The 10,395-nt window shown below is 41.9% G+C and overlaps 2 pseudogenes; both read left to right on the top strand.

The window, feature by feature from the left end:
* The first annotated feature begins 413 nt into the window (after nucleotides 1-413).
* On the top strand, nucleotides 414-516 carry LOC130336643 (U2 spliceosomal RNA; annotated as a pseudogene).
* A 1,511-nt stretch (nucleotides 517-2,027) lies between these two features.
* LOC130336642 (U2 spliceosomal RNA) lies at nucleotides 2,028-2,130 on the top strand (annotated as a pseudogene).
* Nucleotides 2,131-10,395: the final 8,265 nt, after the last annotated feature.

Here is a 10,395-nt window from a genome sequence, read left to right as displayed (position 1 = left end):
ATGTCCTCTATCCTTACAGCTTCCCGTGGCTGTTGGTTTTATACCGTTTGGGGACAGCCAAGGAGGCGTCAGCAGGCAACACAGGTAAGTGTGTGCTTGTGTGTGTGTGTGTGTGTGTGTTTCCTATGCAGATCCTAAACCCAGTATCAAATGCAAGTAGGAGGAGTAAGAAGGGTTCCTGCCAAAGCCAGGTTATGGATTGCATTTAAAAATGGTCCATCAGAGTAAAATGGACTCCCATCTTCCTGCTTAGCAATAATGATATGGGTTTAGGGCCTGCTGTGTGTACTGGTGGGTGACTGCCACCCAGCCAGAGTGTGTATGGGAGGCTGCCAGCCAGCCTACCTTCCTACAAGTAGTGATGGTGCATGTGAAGGGGACAGCGTTGGTTCCTCCCCTTTCACAGTTATCACTTCTCATTCTTCCTTTTGGCTGGTATCAAATGTGGTGTCTGTTTATATCAGTTTAATATCTGATATGTCCCCTATCTGGTAGCATATATTAAATGCACCACCAGGGTTCAGTGTTGGAAAGAAAGATTACCTGTTTATTTGCTGCAGCTGCTTGCTGGCTAGTCCAGTGGGCCCCTACTGCAGGCAAAAGACAATAGGTGGTGCCGCTTGTGTCTGGCCCCTGTTGGAGCGACCAGGCACAGGACTGCTGCTGCTGAATGTCCTCTTTAATTGAATAAGCTCAGCAACCAGCACACCTGTGCAGGTTGGACATGACATGATAGGTAGCTGTCTTTCAGGTAGTGGGTGCTGAATCTTGTTAATTGACATGGGGGTGTCATTGCTGTTGATTGACCATGCATTGGTACTGTGGTATTGGAATAATTAAAACAAATGTTGCCAGCCAGCCATCCATTGCAATAATGGATAGGACATCAGCTATGAGGCATTTGTTTGTACAAACTGCTGCTCACGACTAATGTTGTAATATAGTGTCTCCATCTGCTGGTGGTATTGAATAAGCAATAGTGCAATGATAGGGTCTGAAAAAGGAGTAAAATAAGAAGCAGCAGCATAGGAAAAAAGGAGGAAAGAAGGAAAACATGGAGAGAAGAAAAAAAGAAGGTAAAAAAAAGGTGAAAACATGTTAAAAAAAGTATTTCCATCTCTCTCTCTCTCTATATATGTATATATATATATATATATATATATATATTTAAAAGAAAAAAAAGATTATATATATATATATATATATATATACATATAGAGAGAGAGAAAGAGATAGATAGATAGATAGATAGATACACATACATACATACATACATACATACATACAACATACATACATACATACATATGTGTGTATTGTTGGAGTTGCAAACATGGGTGCACTTGACAAACTCAGTGCGGCTATTCCCCATTGAAAGATTGTTGCATCCAGGACCCTTAGCACTGTGATATGCTACTCAATACCACTGGCATGGCCAGGTGTAAACAACATCTGACCTTTGTTGTGTATGTAACCATGGAGATTGTGATGTCACCTAGGCCCACCAAAGAACAGCCTTGTCAGAAGCAGCACTGCCATGAGCAGAAGCAGCAGATCCATAGGTTTTCAAATAAGCTGGATTTAACCAAGACAAGTGAGTCCAATAGGATGCAGGTATGTCCTCTATCCTTACAGCTTCCCGTGGCTGTTGGTTTTATACCGTTTGGGGACAGCCAAGGAGGCGTCAGCAGGCAACACAGGTAAGTGTGTGCTTGTGTGTGTGTGTGTGTGTGTTTCCTATGCAGATCCTAAACCCAGTATCAAATGCAAGTAGGAGGAGTAAGAAGGGTTCCTGCCAAAGCCAGGTTATGGATTGCATTTAAAAATGGTCCATCAGAGTGAAATGGACTCCCATCTTCCTGCTTAGCAATAATGATATGGGTTTAGGGTCTGCTGTGTGTACTGGTGGGTGACTGCCACCCAGCCAGAGTGTGTATGGGAGGCTGCCAGCCAGCCTCCCTTCCTACAAGTAGTGATGGTGCATGTGAAGGGGACAGCGTTGGTTCCTCCCCTTTCACAGTTATCACTTCTCATTCTTCCTTTTGGCTGGTATCAAATGTGGTGTCTGTTTATATCAGTTTAATATCTGATATGTCCCCTATCTGGTAGCATATATTAAATGCACCACCAGGGTTCAGTGTTGGAAAGAAAGATTACCTGTTTATTTGCTGCAGCTGCTTGCTGGCTAGTCCAGTGGGCCCCTACTGCAGGCAAAAGACAATAGGTGGTGCCGCTTGTGTCTGGCCCCTGTTGGAGCGACCAGGCACAGGACTGCTGCTGCTGAATGTCCTCTTTAATTGAATAAGCTCAGCAACCAGCACACCTGTGCAGGTTGGACATGACATGATAGGTAGCTGTCTTTCAGGTAGTGGGTGCTGAATCTTGTTAATTGACATGGGGGTGTCATTGCTGTTGATTGACCATGCATTGGTACTGTGGTATTGGAATAATTAAAACAAATGTTGCCAGCCAGCCATCCATTGCAATAATGGATAGGACATCAGCTATGAGGCATTTGTTTGTACAAACTGCTGCTCACGACTAATGTTGTAATATAGTGTCTCCATCTGCTGGTGGTATTGAATAAGCAATAGTGCAATGATAGGGTCTGAAAAAGGAGTAAAATAAGAAGCAGCAGCATAGGAAAAAAGGAGGAAAGAAGGAAAACATGGAGAGAAGAAGAAAAGAAGGTATAAAAAAGGTGAAAACATGTTTAAAAAAGTATTTCCATCTCTCTCTATATATGTATATATATATATATATATATATATATATATATATATTTAAAAGAAAAAAAATTATATATATATATATATATATATATATATATATATACATATAGAGAGAGAGAGAAAGAGATAGATAGATAGATAGATACACATACATACATACATACATACATACATACAACATACATACATACATACATATGTGTGTATTGTTGGAGTTGCAAACATGGGTGCACTTGACAAACTCAGTGCGGCTATTCCCCATTGAAAGATTGTTGCATCCAGGACCCTTAGCACTGTGATATGCTACTCAATACCACTGGCATGGCCAGGTGTAAACAACATCTGACCTTTGTTGTGTATGTAACCATGGAGATTGTGATGTCACCTAGGCCCACCAAAGAACAGCCTTGTCAGAAGCAGCACTGCCATGATCAGAAGCAGCAGCACCATAAGTTTTCAAATAAGCTGGATTTAACCAAGACAAGTGAGTCCAATAGGATGCAGGTATGTCCTCTATCCTTACAGCTTCCCGTGGCTGTTGGTTTTATACCGTTTGGGGACAGCCAAGGAGGCGTCAGCAGGCAACACAGGTAAGTGTGTGCTTGTGTGTGTGTGTGTGTGTGTGTGTGTTTCCTATGCAGATCCTAAACCCAGTATCAAATGCAAGTAGGAGGAGTAAGAAGGGTTCCTGCCAAAGCCAGGTTATGGATTGCATTTAAAAATGGTCCATCAGAGTGAAATGGACTCCCATCTTCCTGCTTAGCAATAATGATATGGGTTTAGGGCCTGCTGTGTGTACTGGTGGGTGACTGCCACCCAGCCAGAGTGTGTATGGGAGGCTGCCAGCCAGCCTACCTTCCTACAAGTAGTGATGGTGCATGTGAAGGGGACAGCGTTGGTTCCTCCCCTTTCACAGTTATCACTTCTCATTCTTCCTTTTGGCTGGTATCAAATGTGGTGTCTGTTTATATCAGTTTACTATCTGATATGTCCCCTATCTGGTAGCATATATTAAGTGCACCACCAGGGTTCAGTGTTGGAAAGAAAGATTACCTGTTTATTTACTGCTGCAGCTGCTTGCTGGCTAGTCCAGTGGGCCCCTACTGCAGGCAAAAGACAATAGGTGGTGCCGCTTGTGTCTGGCCCCTGTTGGAGCGACCAGGCACAGGACTGCTGCTGCTGAATGTCCTCTTTAATTGAATAAGCTAAGCAACCAGCACACCTGTGCAGGTTGGACATGACATGATAGGTAGCTGTCTTTCAGGTAGTGGGTGCTGAATCTTGTTAATTGACATGGGGGTGTCATTGCTGTTGATTGACCATGCATTGGTACTGTGGTATTGGAATAATTAAAACAAATGTTGCCAGCAAACCATCCATTGCAATAATGGATAGGACATCAGCTATGAGGCATTTGTTTGTACAAACTGCTGCTCACAACTAATGTTGTAATATAGTGTCTCCATCTGCTGGTGGTATTGAATAAGCAATAGTGCAATGATAGGGTCTGAAAAAGAAGAAAAATAAGAAGCAGCAGCATAGGAAAAAAGGAGGAAAGAAGGAAAACATGGAGAGAAGAAAAAAAGAAGGTTAAAAAAAAAGGTGAAAACATGTTTAAAAAAGTATTTCCATCTCTCTCTCTCTCTCTATAAATATATATATATATATATATATATACATATAGAAAGAGAGAAAGAGATAGATAGATAGATACATACATAGATACATAGATACATAGATACATAGATACATACATACATACATACATACATACAAACATACATACATACATATGTGTGTATTGTTGGAGTTGCAAACATGGGTGCACTTGACAAACTCAGTGCGGCTATTCCCCATTGAAAGATTGTTGCATCCAGGACCCTTAGCACTGTGATATGCTACTCAATACCACTGGCATGGCCAGGTGTAAACAACATCTGACCTTTGTTGTGTATGTAACCATGGAGATTGTGATGTCACCTAGGCCCACCAAAGAACAGCCTTGTCAGAAGCAGCACTGCCATGAGCAGAAGCAGCAGATCCATAGGTTTTCAAATAAGCTGGATTTAACCAAGACAAGTGAGTCCAATAGGATGCAGGTATGTCCTCTATCCTTACAGCTTCCCGTGGCTGTTGGTTTTATACCGTTTGGGGACAGCCAAGGAGGCGTCAGCAGGCAACACAGGTAAGTGTGTGCTTGTGTGTGTGTGTGTGTGTGTGTTTCCTATGCAGATCCTAAACCCAGTATCAAATGCAAGTAGGAGGAGTAAGAAGGGTTCCTGCCAAAGCCAGGTTATGGATTGCATTTAAAAATGGTCCATCAGAGTGAAATGGACTCCCATCTTCCTGCTTAGCAATAATGATATGGGTTTAGGGTCTGCTGTGTGTACTGGTGGGTGACTGCCACCCAGCCAGAGTGTGTATGGGAGGCTGCCAGCCAGCCTCCCTTCCTACAAGTAGTGATGGTGCATGTGAAGGGGACAGCGTTGGTTCCTCCCCTTTCACAGTTATCACTTCTCATTCTTCCTTTTGGCTGGTATCAAATGTGGTGTCTGTTTATATCAGTTTAATATCTGATATGTCCCCTATCTGGTAGCATATATTAAGTGCACCACCAGGGTTCAGTGTTGGAAAGAAAGATTACCTGTTTATTTGCTGCTGCTGCAGCTGCTTGCTGGCTAGTCCAGTGGGCCCCTACTGCAGGCAAAAGACAATAGGTGGTGCCGCTTGTGTCTGGCCCCTGTTGGAGCGACCAGGCACAGGACTGCTGCTGCTGAATGTCCTCTTTAATTGAATAAGCTCAGCAACCAGCACACCTGTGCAGGTTGGACATGACATGATAGGTAGCTGTCTTTCAGGTAGTGGGTGCTGAATCTTGTTAATTGACATGGGGGTGTCATTGCTGTTGATTGACCATGCATTGGTACTGTGGTATTGGAATAATTAAAACAAATGTTGCCAGCCAGCCATTCCTTGCAATAATGGATAGGACATCAGCTATGAGGCATTTGTTTGTACAAACTGCTGCTCACGACTAATGTTGTAATATAGTGTCTCCATCTGCTGGTGGTATTGAATAAGCAATAGTGCAATGATAGGGTCTGAAAAAGGAGTAAAATAAGAAGCAGCAGCATAGGAAAAAAGGAGGAAAGAAGGAAAACATGGAGAGAAGAAGAAAAGAAGGTAAAAAAAAGGTGAAAACATGTTTAAAAAAGTATTTCCATCTCTCTCTATATATGTATATATATAGTTACATAGTTAGTATGGTTGAAAAAAGACATACGTCCATCAAGTCCAACCAGGGGATTGAAGGGAAGGATGTAAGGGGATAAGGGAAAGGGATGTAGTTTTATAGTTCTGCATAAGCATTAATGTTATTTTGTTCCAGGAATGTATCTAACCCTGCTTTAAAGCTGTTAATTGTTCCTGCTGTGACCAGTTCCTGAGGTAGACCGTTCCATAAATTCACAGTCCTCACGGTAAAGAAGGCGTGCCGCCCCTTTAGACTAAACCTTTTCTTCTCCAGACGGAGGGAGTGCCCCCTCGTCCTTTGGGGGGGTTTAACCTGGAACAGTTTTTCTCCATATTTTTTGTATGGGCCATTTATATACTTATATACGTTTATCATATCCCCCCTTAAACGTCTCTTCTCAAGACTAAACAATTGTAACTCCTTTAATCGCTCCTCATAGCTAAGATGTTCCATGCCCCATATTAGTTTAGTCGCGCGTCTCTGCACCCTTTCCAACTCCGCAGTGTCCCTTTTATGAACAGGCGACCAAAACTGAACAGCATATTCCAGGTGAGGCCGTACCAATGCTTTATAAAGGGGGAGTATTATGTCCCTGCCCCTCGAGTCCATGCCTCTTTTTATACATGACAATATCCTGCCGGCTTTGGAAGCAGCAGCCTGACATTGCATGCTATTCTGTAATCTACAAGTACACCCAGATCCTTCTCTACCAGTGACTCTGCCAGTTTAATCCCCCCTAAGACATACGATGCATGCAGGTTATTAGTACCCAGATGCATAACTTTACATTTATCCACATTGAACCTCATTTGCCAAGTGGATGCCCAGACACTTAGTCTATCCAAGTCATCTTGTAACTTATGCACATCCTCTATAGACTGTACCGTGCTACAAAGCTTGGTGTCATCTGCAAAGATAGAAACAGAGCTGTTAATACCATCCTCTATATCATTGATAAATAAATTAAACAGCAGCGGTCCCAGTACTGAACCTTGGGGTACACCACTAATAACCGGGGACCAATCAGAGTACGAATCATTGACCACCACTCTCTGGGTACGATCCATGAGCCAGTGTTCAATCCAGTTACAAACTAAAGTTTCCAAGCCCAAGGACCTTAACTTACCTGTCAGATGTCTGTGAGGGACAGTATCAAACGCTTTGGCAAAATCCAGAAACACTATATCCACAGCCATTCCTCTGTCAAGGCTTCTACTCACCTCTTCATAAAAGCAAATTAGATTGGTTTGACAACTTCTATCCTTAGTAAACCCATGCTGGCTATCACTTATAATACTATTATCCCCTATGTATTCCTGTATGTAATCCCTTATAAGTCCTTCAAACAATTTACCCACAATGCACGTTAGACTTACCGGTCTATAATTGCCTGGCGAAGACCTAGAGCCCTTCTTGAAGATTGGTACCACATTAGCCTTGCGCCAGTCCCTTGGCACAATACCAGACACCAGAGAATCTCTAAATATCATGAACAACGGTACCGATATTACTGAACTTACCTCTCTAAGAACTCTTGGGTGTAGTCCATCCGGCCCTGGAGATTTGCTTACATTTACTTTACTTAACTTACCTTGTACCATCTCTACATTAAGCCAGTTCAATACATTATATGATGTGTTACCAGCACTGACCTGGCCAATGTCAGCTCCTTCTTCCATAGTATATACAGAACTAAAGAACCCATTCAGTAGCTCCGCCTTCTCTTGATCGCCCGTGACAACCTCCCCATTATCATTATTAAGGGGTCCTACATGCTCTGTCCTTGGTTTTTTTGTATTTATATATCTAAAAAAATATTTAGGATTAGTTTTGCTTTCTTCGGCCACCTGTCTCTCATTTTGAATTTTTGCTGTTTTTATTACATTTTTACAGATTTTATTAAGCTCCTTGTACTGTTTAAATGTTATAGCTGACCCATAAGATTTGTATTTTTTGAAGGCTATTTTTTTGTTGTTTATTGCTCTTTTAACCTCATTTGTCAGCCATGTAGGATTTAGTTTTAATCGTTTATATTTGTTCCCCTTTGGTATATATTTAGCTGTATAGTTATTTAGAGTTGATTTAAAGATGTCCCATTTACCTTCTGCATCAGCATTTGAGAACACCTCCCCCCAGTCTATGTCCTGTAGTGCAGCCCTCAACCCAGGGAAGTTTGCCTTTTTAAAGTTATATGTTTTTGCTTTCCCCGTCTGTCTTTGTTTTCTACATTTTAAGTCAAAAGTAACTATATTGTGGTCGCTATTACCAAGGTTTTCCCGCACAGTTACATTACCAACCAGCTCTGCGTTGTTGGAAATGATCAGATCCAACAAGGCATCACTTCTTGTTGGGTCCTCCACAAACTGGCCCAGAAAATTATCCTGCAATAAATTTAGGAATTGTCGCCCCTTTGTAGTTTTAGCCAACCCCGGACCCCAATCTATATCTGGATAGTTAAAATCTCCCATTATTACCACTGTACCTGCCCGGGCGGCCCTCTCTATTTGTTTATACAGCCGACCTTCTATCTCTTCAGTGATATTAGGGGGTCTGTAAATTACACCAAATATTATTTTTTCAGTATTTCCCTCCTTTTGTAATTCTACCCACAGTGATTCCACCTCATCAGAATCATCACACACTATGGCATCGTTCACACTGACTTTCATACCACTTCTTACATACAGACAGACTCCACCACCTTTTCTGTTCATTCTATCCTTGCGAAACAATGTAAACCCCTGCAGATTGACAGCCCAGTCATGCGAGGAGTCCAGCCATGTCTCAGTGACCCCAACTATATCAATATGTTCCTCCAGTATCAAGGCCTCAAGCTCCCCCATTTTATTTGCTAGGCTTCTGGCATTTGTGAACATACACTTTACATTTCCATTAAGTTTTACACATATAGTCTCACTAATGGGATTTTCAGAGTTATTGGGGTTAATGTCATTTTTTGAGTTATAAGGGCTAATTGTACTATTTAAGTTATTGGGGCTAATGGGATTTTTGAGTTATTGGGTCTAACGTTATTATTTAAGTTATTGGGGCTAATGGGATTTTTTGCGTTATTGCGTCTAACGTTGTTATTTAAGTTATTGGGGCTAACGGTATTTTTTGAGTTAATGGGGCTTATTGTAGTTATTGAGTTATTGGGGCTAATGGAATTTTTTGAATTATTGGGATTACAATTTTTCGGGCTACATTTATTTTTACAGCTGGTTTGTAACGCATGAATCTCCTTATCCACTGTTCTTAACCTCCCCCCACAGGACTCCTCTCCACCCGCCATTATGTCCTGACCCCTCTTACATAGTTACATAGTTACATAGTTAGTACGGTCGAAAAAAGACATATGTCCATCAAGTTCAACCAGGTAATTAAGGGGTAGGGGTGTGGCGCGATATTGGGGAAGGGATGAGATTTTATATTTCTTCATTTTATATTTCTTCATTCTCTCTAACCTATCCATCCCACTGTCTGCTTTCTTTGCTTTATTATCCTCCCCCCACTCACCTAGTTTAAATACATATATATATATATATATATTTAAAAGAAAAAAAAATTATATATATATATATATATATATATACATATAGAGAGAGAGAAAGAGATAGATAGATAGATAGATACACATACATACATACATACATACATACATACAACATACATACATACATACATATGTGTGTATTGTTGGAGTTGCAAACATGGGTGCACTTGACAAACTCAGTGCGGCTATTCCCCATTGAAAGATTGTTGCATCCAGGACCCTTAGCACTGTGATATGCTACTCAATACCACTGGCATGGCCAGGTGTAAACAACATCTGACCTTTGTTGTGTATGTAACCATGGAGATTGTGATGTCACCTAGGCCCACCAAAGAACAGCCTTGTCAGAAGCAGCACTGCCATGATCAGAAGCAGCAGCACCATAAGTTTTCAAATAAGCTGGATTTAACCAAGACAAGTGAGTCCAATAGGATGCAGGTATGTCCTCTATCCTTACAGCTTCCCGTGGCTGTTGGTTTTATACCGTTTGGGGACAGCCAAGGAGGCGTCAGCAGGCAACACAGGTAAGTGTGTGCTTGTGTGTGTGTGTGTGTGTGTGTGTGTTTCCTATGCAGATCCTAAACCCAGTATCAAATGCAAGTAGGAGGAGTGAGAAGGGTTCCTGCCAAAGCCAGGTTATGGATTGCATTTAAAAATGGTCCATCAGAGTGAAATGGACTCCCATCTTCCTGCTTAGCAATAATGATATGGGTTTAGGGTCTGCTGTGTGTACTGGTGGGTGACTGCCACCCAGCCAGAGTGTGTATGGGAGGCTGCCAGCCAGCCTCCCTTCCTACAAGTAGTGATGGTGCATGTGAAGGGGACAGCGTTGGTTCCTCCCCTTTCACAGTTATCAC

This window comes from Hyla sarda, unplaced genomic scaffold (genome assembly GCF_029499605.1).
Source record: "Hyla sarda isolate aHylSar1 unplaced genomic scaffold, aHylSar1.hap1 scaffold_488, whole genome shotgun sequence".
Classification (NCBI taxonomy): Eukaryota; Metazoa; Chordata; class Amphibia; order Anura; family Hylidae; genus Hyla; species Hyla sarda.
This window is presented reverse-complemented; position numbering and strand designations above follow the sequence as displayed.